The following is a 26,052-nucleotide window of genomic DNA, read 5'->3' on the forward strand; positions in this document are numbered from 1 at the left end:
CTTCACCATCAGCCTGAGTCTTCATCATCTCTTCATCATGACTCTGAGTCATCATCATGAGCCTGAGTCTCCATCATGTCTTCATCATGAGCCTTAGTCTTCATCAAGTCTTCACCATGAGTCTTCATCATGAGCCTGAGTCTTCACCATGAGCCTGAGTCTTCATCATGTCTTCACCATGAGCCTGAGTCTTCATCATGTCTTCACCATGAGCCTTATTCTTCAACATGAGCCTGAGTCTTCATCACGTCTTCACCATGAGCCCGAGTCTTCATCATGTCTTCACCATGAGCCTGATTCTTCATCATGTCTTCACCATGAGCCTGAGTCTTCATCATGTCTTCACCATGAGCTTGAGTCTTCATCATGTCTTCACAATGAGCCTGGGTCTTTATCAAGTCTTCACCATGAGCCCGAGTCTTCATCATGTCTTCACCATGAGCCTGAGTCTTCATCACGTCTTCACCATGAGCCCGAGTCTTCATCATGTCTTCACCATGAGCCCGAGTCTTCATCATGTCTTCACCATGAGCCTGAGTCTTCATCATGAGCCTGAGTCTCCATCATGTCTTCATCATGAGCCTGAGTCTTCATCAAGTCTTCACAATGAGTCTTCATCATGAGCCTGAGTCTTCACCATGAGCCTGAGTCTTCATCATGTATTCATCATGAGCCTGAGTCTTCATCAAGTCTTCACATTGAGCCTGAGTCTTCATCATGTCTTCACCATGAGCCTGAATCTTCATAATGAGCCTGAGTCTTGATCACGTCTTCACCATGAGCCTGAGTCTTCATCATGTCTTCACCATGAGCCTTAGTCTTCACCATGAGCCTGAGTCTTCATCACGTCTTCACCATGAGCCCGAATCTTCATCATGTCTTCACCATGAGCCTGAGTCTTCATCATGTCTTCACCATGAGCCTGAGTCTTCATCATGTCTTCACCATGAGCTTGAGTCTTCATCATGTCTTCACCATGAGCCTGGGTCTTCATCAAGTCTTCACCATGAGCCCGAGTCTTCATCATGTCTTCATCATGAGCCTGAGTCATCATCATGAGCCTGAGTCTCCATCATGTCTTCATCATGAGCCTAAGTCTTCATCAAGTCTTCACCATGAGTCTTCATCATGAGCCTGAGTCTTCACCATGAGCCTTAGTCTTCATCATGTCTTCACCATGAGCCTGAGTCTTCATCATGTCTTCACCATGAGCCTTAGTCTTCACCATGAGCCTGAGTCTTCATCACGTCTTCACCATGAGCCCGAGTCTTCATCATGTCTTCACCATGAGCCTGAGTCTTCATCATGTCTTCACCATGAGCTTGAGTCTTCATCATGTCTTCACCATGAGCCTGGGTCTTCATCAAGTCTTCACCATGAGCCCGAGTCTTCATCATGTCTTCACCATGAGCCTGAGTCTTCATCATGTCTTCACCATGAGCCTGAATCCTCATAATGAGCCTGAGTCTTGATCACGTCTTCACCATGAGCCTGAGTCTTCATCATGTCTTCACCATGAGCCTTAGTCTTCATCATGTCTTCACCATGAGCCTGAGTCTTCATCATGTCTTCACCATGAGCCTGAGTCTTCATCATGTCTTCACCATGAGCTTGAGTCTTCATCATGTCTTCACCATGAGCCTGGGTCTTCATCAAGTCTTCACCATGAGCCCGAGTCTTCATCATGTCTTCACCATGAGCCTGAGTCTTCATCATGTCTTCATCATGAGTCTGAGTCTTCATCAAGTCTTCACCATGAGCCTGAGTCTTCATCATGTCTTCATCATGAGCCTGAGTCATCATCATGAGCCTGAGTCTCCATCATGTCCTCATCATGAGCCTTAGTCTTCATCAAGTCTTCACCATGAGTCTTCATCATGAGCCTGAGTCTTCACCATGAGCCTTAGTCTTCATCATGTCTTCACCATGAGCCTGAGTCTTCATCATGTCTTCACCATGAGCCTTAGTCTTCACCATGAGCCTGAGTCTTCATCACGTCTTCACCATGAGCCCGAGTCTTCATCATGTCTTCACCATGAGCCTGAGTCTTCATCATGTCTTCACCATGAGCCTGAGTCTTCATCATGTCTTCACCATGAGCTTGAGTCTTCATCATGTCTTCACCATGAGCCTGGGTCTTCATCAAGTCTTCACCATGAGCCCGAGTCTTCATCATGTCTTCACCATGAGCCTGAGTCTTCATCATGTCTTCATCATGAGCCTGAGTCTTCATCAAGTCTTCACCATCAGCCTGAGTCTTCATCATGTCTTCATCATGAGCCTGAGTCATCATCATGAGCCTGAGTCTCCATCATGTCTTCATCATGAGCCTTAGTTTTCATCAAGTCTTCACCATGAGTTTTCATCACGAGCCTGACTCTTCACCATGAGCCTGAGTCTTCATCATGTCTTCATCATGAGCCTGAGTCTTCATCAAGTCTTCACCATGAGCCTGAGTCTTCATCATGTCTTCACCATGAGCCTGAATCTTCATCATGAGCCTGAGTCTTGATCACGTCTTCACCATGAGCCTGAGTCTTCATCATGTCTTCACCATGAGCCTGAGTCATCGCCATGAGCCTAAGTCTTCATCACGTCTTCACCATGAGCCCGAGTCTTCATCATGTCTTCACCATGAGCCTGAGTCTTCATCATGTCTTCATCATGAGCCTGAGTCTTCACCATGAGCCTGAGTCTTCACCATGAGCCTGATTCTTCATCACGTCTTCAACATGAGCCTGAGTCTTCACCATGAGCCTGAGTCTTCATCACGTCTCTACCATGAGTCTTCATCATGAGCCTGGGTCTTCACCATGAACCCGAGTCTTCATCATGTCTTCAGCATGAGCCTGAGTCTTCATCATGTCTTCATCATGAGCCTGAGTCTTCACCATGAGTCTGAGTCTTCACCATGAGCCTGAGTCTTCATCACGTCTTCACATTGAGCCTGAGTCTTCATCATGTCTTCACCATGAGCCTGAATCCTCATAATGAGCCTGAGTCTTGATCACGTCTTCACCATGAGCCTGAGTCTTCATCATGTCTTCACCATGAGCCTTAGTCTTCACCATGAGCCTGAGTCTTCATCACGTCTTCACCATGAGCCCGAGTCTTCATCATGTCTTCACCATGAGCCTGAGTCTTCATCATGTCTTCACCATGAGCTTGAGTCTTCATCATGTCTTCACCATGAGCCTGGGTCTTCATCAAGTCTTCACCATGAGCCCGAGTCTTCATCATGTCTTCACCATGAGCCTAAGTCTTCATCATGTCTTCATCATGAGTCTGAGTCTTCATCAAGTCTTCACCATGAGCCTGAGTCTTCATCATGTCTTCATCATGAGCCTGAGTCATCATCATGAGCCTGAGTCTCCATCATGTCCTCATCATGAGCCTTAGTCTTCATCAAGTCTTCACCATGAGTCTTCATCATGAGCCTGAGTCTTCACCATGAGCCCGAGTCTTCATCATGTCTTCACAATGAGCCTGGGTCTTTATCAAGTCTTCACCATGAGCCCAAGTCTTCATCATGTCTTCACCATGAGCCTGAGTCTTCATCACGTCTTCACCATGAGCCCGAGTCTTCATCATGTCTTCACCATGAGCCCGAGTCTTCATCATGTCTTCACCATGAGCCTGAGTCGTCATCATGAGCCTGAGTCTCCATCATGTCTTCATCATGAGCCTGAGTCTTCATCAAGTCTTCACAATGAGTCTTCATCATGAGCCTGAGTCTTCACCATGAGCCTGAGTCTTCATCATGTCTTCATCATGAGCCTGAGTCTTGATCACGTCTTCACCATGAGCCTGAGTCTTCATCATGTCTTCACCATGAGCCTTAGTCTTCACCATGAGCCTGAGTCTTCATCATGTCTTCACCATGAGCCCGAGTCTTCATCATGTCTTCACCATGAGCCTGAGTCTTCATCATGTCTTCACCATGAGCCTGAGTCTTCATCATGTCTTCACCATGAGCTTGAGTCTTCATCATGTCTTCACCAAGAGACTGGGTCTTCATCAAGTCTTCACCATGAGCCCGAGTCTTCATCATGTCTTCACCATGAGCCTGAGTCTTCATCATGTATTCATCATGAGCCTGAGTCTTCATCAAGTCTTCACCATCAGTCTGAGTCTTCATCATGTCTTGATCATGAGCCTGAGTCATCATCATGAGCCTGAGTCTCCATCATGTCTTCATCATGAGCCTTAGTCTTCATCAAGTCTTCACCATCAGTCTGAGTCTTCATCATGTCTTGATCATGAGCCTGAGTCTTCGCCATGAGCCTAAGTCTTCATCACGTCTTCACCATGAGCCCGAGTCTTCATCATGTCTTCACCATGAGCCTGAGTCTTCATCATGTCTTCATCATGAGCCTGAGTCTTCACCATGAGCCTGAGTCTTCATCACGTCTTCAACATGAGCCTGAGTCTTCACCATGAGCCTGAGTCTTCATCACGTCTCTACCATGAGTCTTCATCATGAGCCTGGGTCTTCATCAAGTCTTCACCATGAGTCTTCATCATGAGCCTGAGTTTTCACCATGAGCCTGAGTCTTGATCACGTCTTCACCATGAGCCTGAGTCGTCATCATGTCTTCACCATGAGCCTGAGTCTTCATCACGTCTCTACCATGAGTCTTCATCATGAGCCTGGGTCTTCATCACGTCTCTACCATGAGTCTTCATCATGAGCCTGAGTCATCATCATGAGCCTGAGTCTCCATCATGTTTTCATCATGAGCCTGAGTCTTCATCAAGTCTTCACCATGAGTCTTCATCATGAGCCTGAGTTTTCACCATGAGCCTGAGTCTTGATCACGTCTTCACCATGAGCCTGAGTCGTCATCATGTCTTCACCATGAGCCTGAGTCTTCACCATGAGCCTGAGTCTTCATCACGTCTTCACCATTAGCCCGAGTCTTCATCACATCTTCACCATGAGCCTGAGTCTTCATCATGTCTTCATCATGAGCCTGGGTCTTCATCACGTCTTCATCATGAGCCTGAGTCTTCATCCTGAGCCTGAGTCTTCATCACATCTTCACCATGAGCCCGAGTCTTCTTCATTTCTTCACCATGAGCCCGAGTCTTCATCACGTCTTCACCATGAGTCTGGGTCTTCATCAAGTCTTCACCATGAGCCTGGGTCTTCATCAAGTCTTCACAATGAGCCCGAGTCTTCATCATGTCTTCACCATGAGCCTGAGTCTTCATCACGTCTTCACCATGAGCCCGAGTCTTCATCATGTCTTCACCATGAGCCCGAGTCTTCATCATGTCTTCACCATGAGCCTGAGTCTTCATCATGAGCCTGAGTCTCCATCATGTCTTCATCATGAGCCTGAGTCTTCATCAAGTCTTCACATTGAGCCTGAGTCTTCATCATGTCTTCACTATGAGCCTGAATCTTCATAATGAGCCTGAGTCTTGATCACGTCTTTACCATGAGCCTGAGTCTTCATCATGTATTCATCATGAGCCTGAGTCTTCATCAAGTCTTCACCATCAGCCTGAGTCTTCATCATGTCTTCATCATGAGCCTGAGTCATCATCATGAGCCTGAGTCTTCATCAAGTCTTCACCATGAGTCTTCATCATGAGCCTGAGTCTTCATCAAGTCTTCACCATGAGTCTTCATCATGAGCCTGAGTCTTCACCATGAGCCTGAGTGTTCATCATGTCTTCACCATGAGCCTGAGTCTTCATCATGTCTTCAAGATGAGCCTGAGTCTTCATCATGAGCCTGAGTCTCCATCACGTCTTCATCATGAGCCAGAGTCTTCATCATGTCTTCACCATGAGTCTTCATCATGAGCCTGAGTCTTCACCATGAGCCTGAGTCTTCATCATGTCTTCATCATGAGCCTGAGTCTTCATCAAGTCTTCACCATGAGCCTGATTCTTCACCATGAGCCTGAGTCTTCATCATGAGCCTGAGTCTTCATCATGTCTTCATCATGAGCCTGAGTCTTCATCATGTCTTCACCATGAGCCTGAATCTTCATCATGAGCCTGAGTCTTGATCACGTCTTCACCATGAGCCTGAGTCTTCATCATGTCTTCACCATGAGCCTTAATCTTCACCATGAGCCTGAGTCTTCATCACGTCTTCACCATGAGCCCGAGTCTTCATCATGTCTTCACCATGAGCCTGAGTCTTCATCATGTCTTCACCATGAGCCTGAGTCTTCATCATGTCTTCACCATGAGCTTGAGTCTTCATCATGTCTTCACCATGAGCCTGGGTCTTCATCAAGTCTTCACCATGAGCCCGAGTCTTCATCATGTCTTCACCATGAGCCTGAGTCTTCATCATGTCTTCATCATGAGCTTGAGTCTTCATCAAGTCTTCACCATCAGCCTGAGTATTCATCATGTCTTCATCATGAGCCTGAGTCATCATCATGAGCCTGAGTCTCCATCATGTCTTCATCATGAGCCTTAGTCTTCATCAAGTCTTCACCATGAGTCTTCATCATGAGCCTGAGTCTTCACCATGAGCCTGATTCTTCATCATGTCTTCACCATGAGCCTGGGTCTTCATCATGTCTTCACCATGAGCTTGAGTCTTCATCATGTCTTCACAATGAGCCTGGGTCTTTATCAAGTCTTCACCATGAGCCCGAGTCTTCATCATGTCTTCACCATGAGCCTGAGTCTTCATCATGTCTTCACCATGAGCCTTAGTCTTCACCATGAGCCTGAGTCTTCATCACGTCTTCACCATTAGCCCGAGTCTTCATCATGTCTTCACCATGAGCTTGTGTCTTCATCATGTCTTCACAATGAGCCTGGGTCTTTATCAAGTCTTCACCATGAGCCCGAGTCTTCATCATGTCTTCACCATGAGCCTGAGTCTTCATCACGTCTTCACCATGAGCCCGAGTCTTCATCATGTCTTCACCATGAGCCCGAGTCTTCATCATGTCTTCACCATGAGCCTGAGTCTTCATCATGAGCCTGAGTCTCCATCATGTCTTCATCATGAGCCTGAGTCTTCATCAAGTCTTCACATTGAGCCTGAGTCTTCATCATATCTTCACCATGAGCCTGAATCTTCCTAATGAGCCTGAGTCTTGATCACGTCTTCACCATGAGCCTGAGTCGTCATCATGTCTTCACCATGAGCCTGAGTCTTCACCATGAGCCTGAGTCTTCATCACGTCTTCACCATGAGCCCGAGTCTTCATCATGTCTTCGCCATTAGCCCGAGTCTTCATCACATCTTCACCATGAGCCTGAGTCTTCATCATGTCTTCATCATGAGCCTGAGTCTTCATCACGTCTTCATCATGAGCCTGAGTCTTCATCCTGAGCCTGAGTCTTCATCACGTCTTCACCATGAGCCCGAGTCTTCATCATTTCTTCACCATGAGCCCGAGTCTTCATCACGTCTTCACCATGAGTCTGGGTCTTCATCAAGTCTTCACCATGAGCCTGGGTCTTCATCAAGTCTTCACAATGAGCCCGAGTCTTCATCATGTCTTCACCATGAGCCTGAGTCTTCATCATGTCTTCATCATGAGCCTGAGTCTTCATCAAGTCTTCACCATTAGCCCGAGTCTTCATCATTTCTTCACCATGAGCCCGAGTCTTCATCACATCTTCACCATGAGCCTGGGTCTTCATCAAGTCTTCATCATGAGCCTGAGTCTTCATCAAGTCTTCACCATGAGCCTGAGTCTTCATCATGTCTTCATAATGAGCCTGAGTCATCATCATGAGCCTGAGTCTCCATCATGTCTTCATTTTGAGCCTGAGTCTTCATCAAGTCTTCACCATGAGTCTTCATCATGAGCCTGAGTCTTCACCATGAGCCTGAGTCTTCATCATGTCTTCACCATGAGCCTGAATCTTCATCATGTCTTCACCATGAGCCCGAGTCTTCATCATTTCTTCACCATGAGCCTGAGTCTTCATCATGTCTTCACCATGAGCCCGAGTCTTCATCATTTCTTCACCATGAGCCCGAGTCTTCATCATGTCTTCACCATGAGCCTGAGTCTTCATCATGTCTTCACCATGAGCCCGAGTCTTCATCATTTCTTCACCATGAGCCTGAGTCTTCATTATGTCTTCACCATGAGCCTGAGTCTTCATCATGAGCCTGAGTCTCCATCATGTCTTCATCATGAGCCTGAGTCTTCATCAAGTCTTCACCATGAGTCTTCATCAAGAGCCTGAGTCTTCACCATGAGCCTGAGTCTTCATCATTTCTTCACCATGAGCCCGAGTCTTCATCATGTCTTCACCATGAGCCTGAGTCTTCATCATGTCTTCACCATGAGCCCGAGTCTTCATCATTTCTTCACCATGAGCCTGAGTCTTCATTATGTCTTCACCATGAGCCTGAGTCTTCATCATGAGCCTGAGTCTCCATCATGTCTTCATCATGAGCCTGAGTCTTCATCAAGTCTTCACCATGAGTCTTCATCATGAGCCTGAGTCTTCACCATGAGCCTGAGTCTTCATCATGTCTTCATCATGAGCCTGAGTCTTCATCATGTCTTCATCATGAGCCTGAGTCTTCTTCATGTCTTCACCATGACCCTGAGTCTTCATCATGTCTTCACCATGAGCCTGAGTCTTCATCATGTCTTCACCATGAGCCCGAGTCTTCATCACGTCTTCACCATGAGTCTGAGTCTTCATCATGTCTTCATCATGAGCCTGAGTCTTATTCATGTCTTCACCATGACCCTGAGTCTTCATCATGTCTTCACCATGAGCCTGAGTCTTCATCATGAGCCTGAGTCTTCATCATGTCTTCACCATGAGCCTGAGTCTTCATCATGTCTTCACCATGAGCCCGAGTCTTCATCACGTCTTCATCATGAGCCTGAGTCTTCTTCATGTCTTCACCATGACCCTGAGTCTTCATCATGTCTTCACCATGAGCCTGAGTCTTCACCATGAGCCTGAGTTTTCACCATGAGCCTGAGTCTTCATCACGTCTTCAACATGAGCCTGAGTCTTCACCATGAGCCTGAGTCTTCATCACGTCTCTACCATGAGTCTTCATCGTGAGCCTGAGTCTTCACCATGAGCCTGAGTCTTCATCATGTCTTCATCATGAGCCTGAGTCGTCATCAAGTCTTCACCATGAGCCTGAGTCTTCATCATGTCTTCACCATGAGCCTGAATCTTCATCATGAGGCCTGAGTCTTGATCACGTCTTCAACATGAGCCTGAGTCTTCATCATGTCTTCACCATGAGCCTGAGTCTTCACCATGAGCCTGAGTCTTCATCACGTCTTCACCATGAGCCTGGGTCTTCATCAAGTCTTCACCATGAGCCTGGGTCTTCATCATGTCTTCACCATGAGCTTGAGTCTTCATCATGTCTTCATCATGAGCCTGAGTCATCATCATGAGCCTGAGTCTCCATCATGTCTTCATCATGAGCCTTAGTCTTCATCAAGTCTTCACCATGAGTCTTCATCATGAGCCTGACTCTTCACCATGAGCCTGAGTCTTCATCATGTCTTCATCATGAGCCTGAGTCTTCATCAAGTCTTCACCATGAGCCTGAGTCTTCATCATGTCTTCACCATGAGCCTGAATCTTCATCATGAGCCTGAGTCTTGATCACGTCTTCACCATGAGCCTGAATCTTCATCACGTCTTCACCATGAGCCCGAGTCTTCATCATGTCTTCACCATTAGCCCGAGTCTTCATCACATCTTCACCATGAGCCTGAGTCTTCATCATGTCTTCATCATGAGCCTGAGTCTTCATCACGTCTTCATCATGAGCCTGAGTCTTCATCCTGAGCCTGAGTCTTCATCACGTCTTCACCATGAGCCCGAGTCTTCATCATTTCTTCACCATGAGCCCGAGTCTTCATCACGTCTTCACCATGAGTCTGGGTCTTCATCAAGTCTTCACCATGAGCCTGGGTCTTCATCAAGTCTTCACAATGAGCCAGAGTCTTCATCATGTCTTCACCATGAGCCTGAGTCTTCATCATGTCTTCATCATGAGCCTGAGTCTTCATCAAGTCTTCACCATGAGCCCGAGTCTTCATCATTTCTTCACCATGAGCCCGAGTCTTCATCACATCTTCACCATGAGCCTGGGTCTTCATCAAGTCTTCACCATGAGCCTGGGTCTTCATCAAGTCTTCACCATGAGCCCGAGTCTTCATCATGTCTTCACCATGAGCCTGAGTCTTCATCATGTCTTCATCATGAGCCTGAGTCTTCATCAAGTCTTCACCATGAGCCTGAGTCTTCATAATGTCTTCATCATGAGCCTGAGTCATAATCATGAGCCTGAGTCTCCATCATGTCATCATCATGAGCCTGAGTCTTCATCAAGTCTTCACCATGAGTCTTCATCATGAGCCTGAGTCTTCATCAAGTCTTCACCATGAGTCTTCATCATGAGCCTGAGTCTTCACCATGAGCCTGAGTGTTCATCATGTCTTCACCATGAGCCTGAGTCTTCATCATGTCTTCAAGATGAGCCTGAGTCTTCATCATGAGCCTGAGTCTCCATCACGTCTTCATCATGAGCCAGAGTCTTCATCATGTCTTCACCATGAGTCTTCATCATGAGCCTGAGTCTTCACCATGAGCCTGAGTCTTCATCATGTCTTCATCATGAGCCTGAGTCTTCATCAAGTCTTCACCATGAGCCTGATTCTTCACCATGAGCCTGAGTCTTCATCATGAGCCTGAGTCTTCATCATGTCTTCATCATGAGCCTGAGTCTTCATCATGTCTTCACCATGAGCCTGAATCTTCATCATGAGCCTGAGTCTTGATCACGTCTTCACCATGAGCCTGAGTCTTCATCATGTCTTCACCATGAGCCTCAGTCTTCACCATGAGCCTGAGTCTTCATCACGTCTTCACCATGAGCCCGAGTCTTCATCATGTCTTCACCATGAGCCTGAGTCTTCATCATGTCTTCACCATGAGCCTGAGTCTTCATCATGTCTTCACCATGAGCTTGAGTCTTCATCATGTCTTCACCATGAGCCTGGGTCTTCATCAAGTCTTCACCATGAGCCCGAGTCTTCATCATGTCTTCACCATGAGCCTGAGTCTTCATCATGTCTTCATCATGAGCTTGAGTCTTCATCAAGTCTTCACCATCAGCCTGAGTATTCATCATGTCTTCATCATGAGCCTGAGTCATCATCATGAGCCTGAGTCTCCATCATGTCTTCATCATGAGCCTTAGTCTTCATCAAGTCTTCACCATGAGTCTTCATCATGAGCCTGAGTCTTCACCATGAGCCTGAGTCTTCATCACGTCTTCAACATGAGCCTGAGTCTTCACCATGAGCCTGAGTCTTCATCACGTCTCTACCATGAGTCTTCATCGTGAGCCTGAGTCTTCACCATGAGCCTGAGTCTTCATCATGTCTTCATCATGAGCCTGAGTCGTCATCAAGTCTTCACCATGAGCCTGAGTCTTCATCATGTCTTCACCATGAGCCTGAATCTTCATCATGAGGCCTGAGTCTTGATCACGTCTTCAACATGAGCCTGAGTCTTCATCATGTCTTCACCATGAGCCTGAGTCTTCACCATGAGCCTGAGTCTTCATCACGTCTTCACCATGAGCCTGGGTCTTCATCAAGTCTTCACCATGAGCCTGGGTCTTCATCATGTCTTCACCATGAGCTTGAGTCTTCATCATGTCTTCATCATGAGCCTGAGTCATCATCATGAGCCTGAGTCTCCATCATGTCTTCATCATGAGCCTTAGTCTTCATCAAGTCTTCACCATGAGTCTTCATCATGAGCCTGACTCTTCACCATGAGCCTGAGTCTTCATCATGTCTTCATCATGAGCCTGAGTCGTCATCAAGTCTTCACCATGAGCCTGAGTCTTCATCATGTCTTCACCATGAGCCTGAATCTTCATCATGAGGCCTGAGTCTTGATCACGTCTTCAACATGAGCCTGAGTCTTCATCATGTCTTCACCATGAGCCTGAGTCTTCACCATGAGCCTGAGTCTTCATCACGTCTTCACCATGAGCCTGGGTCTTCATCAAGTCTTCACCATGAGCCTGGGTCTTCATCATGTCTTCACCATGAGCTTGAGTCTTCATCATGTCTTCATCATGAGCCTGAGTCATCATCATGAGCCTGAGTCTCCATCATGTCTTCATCATGAGCCTTAGTCTTCATCAAGTCTTCACCATGAGTCTTCATCATGAGCCTGACTCTTCACCATGAGCCTGAGTCTTCATCATGTCTTCATCATGAGCCTGAGTCTTCATCAAGTCTTCACCATGAGCCTGAGTCTTCATCATGTCTTCACCATGAGCCTGAATCTTCATCATGAGCCTGAGTCTTGATCACGTCTTCACCATGAGCCTGAATCTTCATCACGTCTTCACCATGAGCCCGAGTCTTCATCATGTCTTCACCATTAGCCCGAGTCTTCATCACATCTTCACCATGAGCCTGAGTCTTCATCATGTCTTCATCATGAGCCTGAGTCTTCATCACGTCTTCATCATGAGCCTGAGTCTTCATCCTGAGCCTGAGTCTTCATCACGTCTTCACCATGAGCCCGAGTCTTCATCATTTCTTCACCATGAGCCCGAGTCTTCATCACGTCTTCACCATGAGTCTGGGTCTTCATCAAGTCTTCACCATGAGCCTGGGTCTTCATCAAGTCTTCACAATGAGCCAGAGTCTTCATCATGTCTTCACCATGAGCCTGAGTCTTCATCATGTCTTCATCATGAGCCTGAGTCTTCATCAAGTCTTCACCATGAGCCCGAGTCTTCATCATTTCTTCACCATGAGCCCGAGTCTTCATCACATCTTCACCATGAGCCTGGGTCTTCATCAAGTCTTCACCATGAGCCTGGGTCTTCATCAAGTCTTCACCATGAGCCCGAGTCTTCATCATGTCTTCACCATGAGCCTGAGTCTTCATCATGTCTTCATCATGAGCCTGAGTCTTCATCAAGTCTTCACCATGAGCCTGAGTCTTCATAATGTCTTCATCATGAGCCTGAGTCATAATCATGAGCCTGAGTCTCCATCATGTCATCATCATGAGCCTGAGTCTTCATCAAGTCTTCACCATGAGTCTTCATCATGAGCCTGAGTCTTCATCAAGTCTTCACCATGAGTCTTCATCATGAGCCTGAGTCTTCACCATGAGCCTGAGTGTTCATCATGTCTTCACCATGAGCCTGAGTCTTCATCATGTCTTCAAGATGAGCCTGAGTCTTCATCATGAGCCTGAGTCTCCATCACGTCTTCATCATGAGCCAGAGTCTTCATCATGTCTTCACCATGAGTCTTCATCATGAGCCTGAGTCTTCACCATGAGCCTGAGTCTTCATCATGTCTTCATCATGAGCCTGAGTCTTCATCAAGTCTTCACCATGAGCCTGATTCTTCACCATGAGCCTGAGTCTTCATCATGAGCCTGAGTCTTCATCATGTCTTCATCATGAGCCTGAGTCTTCATCATGTCTTCACCATGAGCCTGAATCTTCATCATGAGCCTGAGTCTTGATCACGTCTTCACCATGAGCCTGAGTCTTCATCATGTCTTCACCATGAGCCTCAGTCTTCACCATGAGCCTGAGTCTTCATCACGTCTTCACCATGAGCCCGAGTCTTCATCATGTCTTCACCATGAGCCTGAGTCTTCATCATGTCTTCACCATGAGCCTGAGTCTTCATCATGTCTTCACCATGAGCTTGAGTCTTCATCATGTCTTCACCATGAGCCTGGGTCTTCATCAAGTCTTCACCATGAGCCCGAGTCTTCATCATGTCTTCACCATGAGCCTGAGTCTTCATCATGTCTTCATCATGAGCTTGAGTCTTCATCAAGTCTTCACCATCAGCCTGAGTATTCATCATGTCTTCATCATGAGCCTGAGTCATCATCATGAGCCTGAGTCTCCATCATGTCTTCATCATGAGCCTTAGTCTTCATCAAGTCTTCACCATGAGTCTTCATCATGAACCTGAGTCTTCACCATGAGCCTGAGTCTTCATCACGTCTTCAACATGAGCCTGAGTCTTCACCATGAGCCTGAGTCTTCATCACGTCTCTACCATGAGTCTTCATCGTGAGCCTGAGTCTTCACCATGAGCCTGAGTCTTCATCATGTCTTCATCATGAGCCTGAGTCGTCATCAAGTCTTCACCATGAGCCTGAGTCTTCATCATGTCTTCACCATGAGCCTGAATCTTCATCATGAGGCCTGAGTCTTGATCACGTCTTCAACATGAGCCTGAGTCTTCATCATGTCTTCACCATGAGCCTGAGTCTTCACCATGAGCCTGAGTCTTCATCACGTCTTCACCATGAGCCTGGGTCTTCATCAAGTCTTCACCATGAGCCTGGGTCTTCATCATGTCTTCACCATGAGCTTGAGTCTTCATCATGTCTTCATCATGAGCCTGAGTCATCATCATGAGCCTGAGTCTCCATCATGTCTTCATCATGAGCCTTAGTCTTCATCAAGTCTTCACCATGAGTCTTCATCATGAGCCTGACTCTTCACCATGAGCCTGAGTCTTCATCATGTCTTCATCATGAGCCTGAGTCTTCATCACGTCTTCACCATGAGCCCGAGTCTTCATCATGTCTTCACCATTAGCCCGAGTCTTCATCACATCTTCACCATGAGCCTGAGTCTTCATCATGTCTTCATCATGAGCCTGAGTCTTCATCACGTCTTCATCATGAGCCTGAGTCTTCATCCTGAGCCTGAGTCTTCATCACGTCTTCACCATGAGCCCGAGTCTTCATCATTTCTTCACCATGAGCCCGAGTCTTCATCACGTCTTCACCATGAGTCTGGGTCTTCATCAAGTCTTCACCATGAGCCTGGGTCTTCATCAAGTCTTCACAATGAGCCAGAGTCTTCATCATGTCTTCACCATGAGCCTGAGTCTTCATCATGTCTTCATCATGAGCCTGAGTCTTCATCAAGTCTTCACCATGAGCCCGAGTCTTCATCATTTCTTCACCATGAGCCCGAGTCTTCATCACATCTTCACCATGAGCCTGGGTCTTCATCAAGTCTTCACCATGAGCCTGGGTCTTCATCAAGTCTTCACCATGAGCCCGAGTCTTCATCATGTCTTCACCATGAGCCTGAGTCTTCATCATGTCTTCATCATGAGCCTGAGTCTTCATCAAGTCTTCACCATGAGCCTGAGTCTTCATAATGTCTTCATCATGAGCCTGAGTCATAATCATGAGCCTGAGTCTCCATCATGTCATCATCATGAGCCTGAGTCTTCATCAAGTCTTCACCATGAGTCTTCATCATGAGCCTGAGTCTTCATCAAGTCTTCACCATGAGTCTTCATCATGAGCCTGAGTCTTCACCATGAGCCTGAGTGTTCATCATGTCTTCACCATGAGCCTGAGTCTTCATCATGTCTTCAAGATGAGCCTGAGTCTTCATCATGAGCCTGAGTCTCCATCACGTCTTCATCATGAGCCAGAGTCTTCATCATGTCTTCACCATGAGTCTTCATCATGAGCCTGAGTCTTCACCATGAGCCTGAGTCTTCATCATGTCTTCATCATGAGCCTGAGTCTTCATCAAGTCTTCACCATGAGCCTGATTCTTCACCATGAGCCTGAGTCTTCATCATGAGCCTGAGTCTTCATCATGTCTTCATCATGAGCCTGAGTCTTCATCATGTCTTCACCATGAGCCTGAATCTTCATCATGAGCCTGAGTCTTGATCACGTCTTCACCATGAGCCTGAGTCTTCATCATGTCTTCACCATGAGCCTCAGTCTTCACCATGAGCCTGAGTCTTCATCACGTCTTCACCATGAGCCCGAGTCTTCATCATGTCTTCACCATGAGCCTGAGTCTTCATCATGTCTTCACCATGAGCCTGAGTCTTCATCATGTCTTCACCATGAGCTTGAGTCTTCATCATGTCTTCACCATGAGCCTGGGTCTTCATCAAGTCTTCACCATGAGCCCGAGTCTTCATCATGTCTTCACCATGAGCCTGAGTCTTCATCATGTCTTCATCATGAGCTTGAGTCTTCATCAAGTCTTCACCATCAGCCTGAGTATTCATCATGTCTTCATCATGAGCCTGAGTCATCATCATGAGCCTGAGTCTCCATCATGTCTTCATCATGAGCCTTAGTCTTCATCAAGTCTTCACCATGAGTCTTCATCATGAGCCTGAGTCTTCACCATGAGCCTGAGTCTTCATCACGTCTTCAACATGAATCTGAGTCTTCACCATGAGCCTGAGTCTTCATCACGTCTCTACCATGAGTCTTCATCGTGAGCCTGAGTCTTCACCATGAGCCTGAGTCTTCATCATGTCTTCATCATGAGCCTGAGTCGTCATCAAGTCTTCACCATGAGCCTGAGTCTTCATCATGTCTTCACCATGAGCCTGAATCTTCATCATGAGGCCTGAGTCTTGATCACGTCTTCAACATGAGCCTGAGTCTTCATCATGTCTTCACCATGAGCCTGAGTCTTCACCATGAGCCTGAGTCTTCATCACGTCTTCACCATGAGCCTGGGTCTTCATCAAGTCTTCACCATGAGCCTGGGTCTTCATCATGTCTTCACCATGAGCTTGAGTCTTCATCATGTCTTCATCATGAGCCTGAGTCATCATCATGAGCCTGAGTCTCCATCATGTCTTCATCATGAGCCTTAGTCTTCATCAAGTCTTCACCATGAGTCTTCATCATGAGCCTGACTCTTCACCATGAGCCTGAGTCTTCATCATGTCTTCATCATGAGCCTGAGTCTTCATCAAGTCTTCACCATGAGCCTGAGTCTTCATCATGTCTTCACCATGAGCCTGAATCTTCATCATGAGCCTGAGTCTTGATCACGTCTTCACCATGAGCCTGAATATTCATCACGTCTTCACCATGAGCCCGAGTCTTCATCATGTCTTCACCATTAGCCCGAGTCTTCATCACATCTTCACCATGAGCCTGAGTCTTCATCATGTCTTCATCATGAGCCTGAGTCTTCATCACGTCTTCATCATGAGCCTGAGTCTTCATCCTGAGCCTGAGTCTTCATCACGTCTTCACCATGAGCCCGAGTCTTCATCATTTCTTCACCATGAGCCCGAGTCTTCATCACGTCTTCACCATGAGTCTGGGTCTTCATCAAGTCTTCACCATGAGCCTGGGTCTTCATCAAGTTTTCACAATGAGCCAGAGTCTTCATCATGTCTTCACCATGAGCCTGAGTCTTCATCATGTCTTCATCATGAGCCTGAGTCTTCATCAAGTCTTCACCATGAGCCCGAGTCTTCATCATTTCTTCACCATGAGCCCGAGTCTTCATCACATCTTCACCATGAGCCTGGGTCTTCATCAAGTCTTCACCATGAGCCTGGGTCTTCATCAAGTCTTCACCATGAGCCCGAGTCTTCATCATGTCTTCACCATGAGCCTGAGTCTTCATCATGTCTTCATCATGAGCCTGAGTCTTCATCAAGTCTTCACCATGAGCCTGAGTCTTCATAATGTCTTCATCATGAGCCTGAGTCATAATCATGAGCCTGAGTCTCCATCATGTCATCATCATGAGCCTGAGTCTTCATCAAGTCTTCACCATGAGTCTTCATCATGAGCCTGAGTCTTCATCAAGTCTTCACCATGAGTCTTCATCATGAGCCTGAGTCTTCACCATGAGCCTGAGTGTTCATCATGTCTTCACCATGAGCCTGAGTCTTCATCATGTCTTCAAGATGAGCCTGAGTCTTCATCATGAGCCTGAGTCTCCATCACGTCTTCATCATGAGCCAGAGTCTTCATCATGTCTTCACCATGAGTCTTCATCATGAGCCTGAGTCTTCACCATGAGCCTGAGTCTTCATCATGTCTTCATCATGAGCCTGAGTCTTCATCAAGTCTTCACCATGAGCCTGATTCTTCACCATGAGCCTGAGTCTTCATCATGAGCCTGAGTCTTCATCATGTCTTCATCATGAGCCTGAGTCTTCATCATGTCTTCACCATGAGCCTGAATCTTCATCATGAGCCTGAGTCTTGATCACGTCTTCACCATGAGCCTGAGTCTTCATCATGTCTTCACCATGAGCCTTAGTCTTCACCATGAGCCTGAGTCTTCATCACGTCTTCACCATGAGCCCGAGTCTTCATCATGTCTTCACCATGAGCCTGAGTCTTCATCATGTCTTCACCATGAGCCTGAGTCTTCATCATGTCTTCACCATGAGCTTGAGTCTTCATCATGTCTTCACCATGAGCCTGGGTCTTCATCAAGTCTTCACCATGAGCCCGAGTCTTCATCATGTCTTCACCATGAGCCTGAGTCTTCATCATGTCTTCATCATGAGCTTGAGTCTTCATCAAGTCTTCACCATCAGCCTGAGTATTCATCATGTCTTCATCATGAGCCTGAGTCATCATCATGAGCCTGAGTCTCCATCATGTCTTCATCATGAGCCTTAGTCTTCATCAAGTCTTCACCATGAGTCTTCATCATGAGCCTGAGTCTTCACCATGAGCCTGATTCTTCATCATGTCTTCACCATGAGCCTGAGTCTTCATCATGTCTTCACCATGAGCCTTAGTCTTCACCATGAGCCTGAGTCTTCATCACGTCTTCACCATGAGCCCGAGTCTTCATCATGTCTTCACCATGAGCTTGAGTCTTCATCATGTCTTCACAATGAGCCTGGGTCTTTATCAAGTCTTCACCATGAGCCCGAGTCTTCATCATGTCTTCACCATGAGCCTGAGTCTTCATCACGTCTTCACCATGAGCCCGAGTCTTCATCATGTCTTCACCATGAGCCCGAGTCTTCATCATGTCTTCACCATGAGCCTGAGTCTTCATCATGAGCCTGAGTCTCCATCATGTCTTCATCATGAGCCTGAGTCTTCATCAAGTCTTCACATTGAGCCTGAGTCTTCATCATGTCTTCACCATGAGCCTGAATCTTCCTAATGAGCCTGAGTCTTGATCACGTCTTCACCATGAGCCTGAGTCGTCATCATGTCTTCACCATGAGCCTGAGTCTTCATCACGTCTTCATCATGAGCCTGAGTCTTCATCCTGAGCCTGAGTCTTCATCACGTCTTCACCATGAGCCCGAGTCTTCATCATTTCTTCACCATGAGCCCGAGTCTTCATCACGTCTTCATCATGAGCCTGAGTCTTCATCCTGAGCCTGAGTCTTCATCACGTCTTCACCATGAGCCCGAGTCTTCATCATTTCTTCACCATGAGCCCGAGTCTTCATCACGTCTTCACCATGAGCCTGAGTCTTCATCACGTCTTCACCATGAGCCCGAGTCTTCATCATGTCTTCGCCATTAGCCCGAGTCTTCATCACATCTTCACCATGAGCCTGAGTCTTCATCATGTCTTCATCATGAGCCTGAGTCTTCATCACGTCTTCATCATGAGCCTGAGTCTTCATCCTGAGCCTGAGTCTTCATCACGTCTTCACCATGAGCCCGAGTCTTCATCATTTCTTCACCATGAGCCCGAGTCTTCATCACGTCTTCACCATGAGTCTGGGTCTTCATCAAGTCTTCACCATGAGCCTGGGTCTTCATCAAGTCTTCACAATGAGCCCGAGTCTTCATCATGTCTTCACCATGAGCCTGAGTCTTCATCATGTCTTCATCATGAGCCTGAGTCTTCATCAAGTCTTCACCATTAGCCCGAGTCTTCATCATTTCTTCACCATGAGCCCGAGTATTCATCACATCTTCACCATGAGCCTGGGTCTTCATCAAGTCTTCATCATGAGCCTGAGTCTTCATCAAGTCTTCACCATGAGCCTGAGTCTTCATCATGTCTTCATAATGAGCCTGAGTCATCATCATGAGCCTGAGTCTCCATCATGTCTTCATTTTGAGCCTGAGTCTTCATCAAGTCTTCACCATGAGTCTTCATCATGAGCCTGAGTCTTCACCATGAGCCTGAGTCTTCATCATGTCTTCACCATGAGCCTGAATCTTCATCATGTCTTCACCATGAGCCCGAGTCTTCATCATTTCTTCACCATGAGCCTGAGTCTTCATCATGTCTTCACCATGAGCCCGAGTCTTCATCATTTCTTCACCATGAGCCCGAGTCTTCATCATGTCTTCACCATGAGCCTGAGTCTTCATCATGTCTTCACCATGAGCCCGAGTCTTCATCATTTCTTCACCATGAGCCTGAGTCTTCATTATGTCTTCACCATGAGCCTGAGTCTTCATCATGAGCCTGAGTCTCCATCATGTCTTCATCATGAGCCTGAGTCTTCATCAAGTCTTCACCATGAGTCTTCATCAAGAGCCTGAGTCTTCACCATGAGCCTGAGTCTTCATCATTTCTTCACCATGAGCCCGAGTCTTCATCATGTCTTCACCATGAGCCTGAGTCTTCATCATGTCTTCACCATGAGCCCGAGTCTTCATCATTTCTTCACCATGAGCCTGAGTCTTCATTATGTCTTCACCATGAGCCTGAGTCTTCATCATGAGCCTGAGTCTCCATCATGTCTTCATCATGAGCCTGAGTCTTCATCAAGTCTTCACCATGAGTCTTCATCATGAGCCTGAGTCTTCACCATGAGCCTGAGTCTTCATCATGTCTTCATCATGAGCCTGAGTCTTCATCATGTCTTCATCATGAGCCTGAGTCTTCTTCATGTCTTCACCATGACCCTGAGTCTTCATCATGTCTTCACCATGAGCCTGAGTCTTCATCATGTCTTCACCATGAGCCCGAGTCTTCATCACGTCTTCACCATGAGTCTGAGTCTTCATCATGTCTTCATCATGAGCCTGAGTCTTATTCATGTCTTCACCATGACCCTGAGTCTTCATCATGTCTTCACCATGAGCCTGAGTCTTCATCATGAGCCTGAGTCTTCATCATGTCTTCACCATGAGCCTGAGTCTTCATCATGTCTTCACCATGAGCCCGAGTCTTCATCACGTCTTCATCATGAGCCTGAGTCTTCTTCATGTCTTCACCATGACCCTGAGTCTTCATCATGTCTTCACCATGAGCCTGAGTCTTCACCATGAGCCTGAGTTTTCACCATGAGCCTGAGTCTTCATCACGTCTTCAACATGAGCCTGAGTCTTCACCATGAGCCTGAGTCTTCATCATGTCTCTACCATGAGTCTTCATCGTGAGCCTGAGTCTTCACCATGAGCCTGAGTCTTCATCATGTCTTCACCATGAGCCTGAGTCTTCATCATGTCTTCACCATGAGCCTGAGTCTTCATCATGTCTTCACCATGAGCCTGAGTCTTCATCATGTCTTCACCATGAGCTTGAGTCTTCATCATGTATTCACCATGAGCCTGGGTCATCATCATGAGCCTGAGTCTCCATCATGTCTTCATCATGAGCCTTAGTCTTCATCAAGTCTTCACCATGAGTCTTCATCACGAGCCTGACTCTTCACCATGAGCCTGAGTCTTCATCATGTCTTCATCATGAGCCTGAGTCTTCATCAAGTCTTCACCATGAGCCTGAGTCTTCATTATGTCTTCACAATGAGCCTGAATCTTCATCATGAGCCTGAGTCTTGATCACGTCTTCACCATGAGCCTGAGTCTTCATCATGTCTTCACCATGTGCCTGAGTCTTCGCCATGAGCCTAAGTCTTCATCACGTCTTCACCATGAGCCCGAGTCTTCATCATGTCTTCACCATGAGCCTGAGTCTTCATCATGTCTTCATCATGAGCCTGAGTCTTCACCATGAGCCTGAGTCTTCATCACGTCTTCAACATGAGCCTGAGTCTTCACCATGAGCCTGAGTCTTCATCACGTCTCTACCATGAGTCTTCATCATGAGCCTGGGTCTTCACCATGAGCCTGAGTCTTCATCATGTCTTCATCATGAGCCTGAGTCTTCATCAAGTCTTCACCATGAGCCTGAGTCTTCATCATGTCTTCACCATGAGCCTGAATCTTCATCATGAGGCCTGAGTCTTGATCACGTCTTCAACATGAGCCTGAGTCTTCATCATGTCTTCACCATGAGCCTGAGTCTTCACCATGAGCCTGAGTCTTCATCACATCTTCACCATGAGCCCGAGTCTTCATCATGTCTTCACCATGAGCCCGAGTCTTCATCATGTCTTCACCATGAGCCTGGGTCTTCATCAAGTCTTCACCATGAGCCTGGGTCTTCATCAAGTCTTCACCATGAGCCCGAGTCTTCATCATGTCTTCACCATGAGCCTGAGTCTTCATCATGTCTTCATCATGAGCCTGAGTCTTCATCAAGTATTCACCATGAGCCTGAGTCTTCATCATGTCTTCATCATGAGCCTGAGTCATCATCATGAGCCTGAGTCTCCATCATGTTTTCATCATGAGGCCTGAGTCTTGATCACGTCTTCACCATGAGCCTGAGTCGTCATCATGTCTTCACCATGAGCCTGAGTCTTCACCATGAGCCTGAGTCTTCATCACGTCTTCACCATTAGCCCGAGTCTTCATCACATCTTCACCATGAGCCTGAGTCTTCATCATGTCTTCATCATGAGCCTGAGTCTTCATCATGTCTTCATCATGAGCTTGAGTCTTCATCAAGTCTTCACCATCAGCCTGAGTATTCATCATGTCTTCATCATGAGCCTGAGTCATCATCATGAGCCTGAGTCTCCATCATGTCTTCATCATGAGCCTTAGTCTTCATCAAGTCTTCACCATGAGTCTTCATCATGAGCCTGAGTCTTCACCATGAGCCTGATTCTTCATCATGTCTTCACCATGAGCCTGAGTCTTCATCATGTCTTCACCATGAGCCTTAGTCTTCACCATGAGCCTGAGTCTTCATCACGTCTTCACCATGAGCCCGAGTCTTCATCATGTCTTCACCATGAGCTTGAGTCTTCATCATGTCTTCACAATGAGCCTGGGTCTTTATCAAGTCTTCACCATGAGCCCGAGTCTTCATCATGTCTTCACCATGAGCCTGAGTCTTCATCACGTCTTCACCATGAGCCCGAGTCTTCATCATGTCTTCACCATGAGCCCGAGTCTTCATCATGTCTTCACCATGAGCCTGAGTCTTCATCATGAGCCTGAGTCTCCATCATGTCTTCATCATGAGCCTGAGTCTTCATCAAGTCTTCACATTGAGCCTGAGTCTTCATCATGTCTTCACCATGAGCCTGAATCTTCCTAATGAGCCTGAGTCTTGATCACGTCTTCACCATGAGCCTGAGTCGTCATCATGTCTTCACCATGAGCCTGAGTCTTCACCATGAGCCTGAGTCTTCATCACGTCTTCACCATGAGCCCGAGTCTTCATCATGTCTTCGCCATTAGCCCGAGTCTTCATCACATCTTCACCATGAGCCTGAGTCTTCATCATGTCTTCATCATGAGCCTGAGTCTTCATCACGTCTTCATCATGAGCCTGAGTCTTCATCCTGAGCCTGAGTCTTCATCACGTCTTCACCATGAGCCCGAGTCTTCATCATTTCTTCACCATGAGCCCGAGTCTTCATCACGTCTTCACCATGAGTCTGGGTCTTCATCAAGTCTTCACCATGAGCCTGGGTCTTCATCAAGTCTTCACAATGAGCCCGAGTCTTCATCATGTTTCACCATGAGCCTGAGTCTTCATCATGTCTTCATCATGAGCCTGAGTCTTCATCAAGTCTTCACCATTAGCCCGAGTCTTCATCATTTCTTCACCATGAGCCCGAGTCTTCATCACATCTTCACCATGAGCCTGGGTCTTCATCAAGTCTTCATCATGAGCCTGAGTCTTCATCAAGTCTTCACCATGAGCCTGAGTCTTCATCATGTCTTCATAATGAGCCTGAGTCATCATCATGAGCCCGAGTCTTCATCATTTCTTCACCATGAGCCCGAGTCTTCATCATGTCTTCACCATGAGCCTGAGTCTTCATCATGTCTTCACCATGAGCCCGAGTCTTCATCATTTCTTCACCATGAGCCTGAGTCTTCATTATGTCTTCACCATGAGCCTGAGTCTTCATCATGAGCCTGAGTCTCCATCATGTCTTCATCATGAGCCTGAGTCTTCATCAAGTCTTCACCATGAGTCTTCATCAAGAGCCTGAGTCTTCACCATGAGCCTGAGTCTTCATCACGTCTCTACCATGAGTCTTCATCGTGAGCCTGAGTCTTCACCATGAGCCTGAGTCTTCATCATGTCTTCATCATGAGCCTGAGTCGTCATCAAGTCTTCACCATGAGCCTGAGTCTTCATCATGTCTTCACCATGAGCCTGAATCTTCATCATGAGGCCTGAGTCTTGATCACGTCTTCAACATGAGCCTGAGTCTTCATCATGTCTTCACCATGAGCCTGAGTCTTCACCATGAGCCTGAGTCTTCATCACGTCTTCACCATGAGCCTGGGTCTTCATCAAGTCTTCACCATGAGCCTGGGTCTTCATCATGTCTTCACCATGAGCTTGAGTCTTCATCATGTCTTCATCATGAGCCTGAGTCATCATCATGAGCCTGAGTCTCCATCATGTCTTCATCATGAGCCTTAGTCTTCATCAAGTCTTCACCATGAGTCTTCATCATGAGCCTGACTCTTCACCATGAGCCTGAGTCTTCATCATGTCTTCATCATGAGCCTGAGTCTTCATCAAGTCTTCACCATGAGCCTGAGTCTTCATCATGTCTTCACCATGAGCCTGAATCTTCATCATGAGCCTGAGTCTTGATCACGTCTTCACCATGAGCCTGAATCTTCATCACGTCTTCACCATGAGCCCGAGTCTTCATCATGTCTTCACCATTAGCCCGAGTCTTCATCACATCTTCACCATGAGCCTGAGTCTTCATCATGTCTTCATCATGAGCCTGAGTCTTCATCACGTCTTCATCATGAGCCTGAGTCTTCATCCTGAGCCTGAGTCTTCATCACGTCTTCACCATGAGCCCGAGTCTTCATCATTTCTTCACCATGAGCCCGAGTCTTCATCACGTCTTCACCATGAGTCTGGGTCTTCATCAAGTCTTCACCATGAGCCTGGGTCTTCATCAAGTCTTCACAATGAGCCAGAGTCTTCATCATGTCTTCACCATGAGCCTGAGTCTTCATCATGTCTTCATCATGAGCCTGAGTCTTCATCAAGTCTTCACCATGAGCCCGAGTCTTCATCATTGCTTCACTATGAGCCCGAGTCTTCATCACATCTTCACCATGAGCCTGGGTCTTCATCAAGTCTTCACCATGAGCCTGGGTCTTCATCAAGTCTTCACCATGAGCCCGAGTCTTCATCATGTCTTCACCATGAGCCTGAGTCTTCATCATGTCTTCATCATGAGCCTGAGTCTTCATCAAGTCTTCACCATGAGCCTGAGTCTTCATAATGTCTTCATCATGAGCCTGAGTCATAATCATGAGCCTGAGTCTCCATCATGTCATCATCATGAGCCTGAGTCTTCATCAAGTCTTCACCATGAGTCTTCATCATGAGCCTGAGTCTTCATCAAGTCTTCACCATGAGTCTTCATCATGAGCCTGAGTCTTCACCATGAGCCTGAGTGTTCATCATGTCTTCAACATGAGCCTGAGTCTTCATCATGTCTTCAAGATGAGCCTGAGTCTTCATCATGAGCCTGAGTCTCCATCACGTCTTCATCATGAGCCAGAGTCTTCATCATGTCTTCACCATGAGTCTTCATCATGAGCCTGAGTCTTCACCATGAGCCTGAGTCTTCATCATGTCTTCATCATGAGCCTGAGTCTTCATCAAGTCTTCACCATGAGCCTGATTCTTCACCATGAGCCTGAGTCTTCATCATGAGCCTGAGTCTTCATCATGTCTTCATCATGAGCCTGAGTCTTCATCATGTCTTCACCATGAGCCTGAATCTTCATCATGAGCCTGAGTCTTGATCACGTCTTCACCATGAGCCTGAGTCTTCACCATGTCTTCACCATGAGCCTTAGTCTTCACCATGAGCCTGAGTCTTCATCACGTCTTCACCACGAGCCCGAGTCTTCATCATGTCTTCACCATGAGCCTGAGTCTTCATCATGTCTTCACCATGAGCCTGAGTCTTCATCATGTCTTCACCATGAGCTTGAGTCTTCATCATGTCTTCA

Source organism: Notothenia rossii, assembly GCF_949606895.1.
Source record: "Notothenia rossii genome assembly, chromosome: 3".
NCBI classification, from domain to species: domain Eukaryota; kingdom Metazoa; phylum Chordata; class Actinopteri; order Perciformes; family Nototheniidae; genus Notothenia; species Notothenia rossii.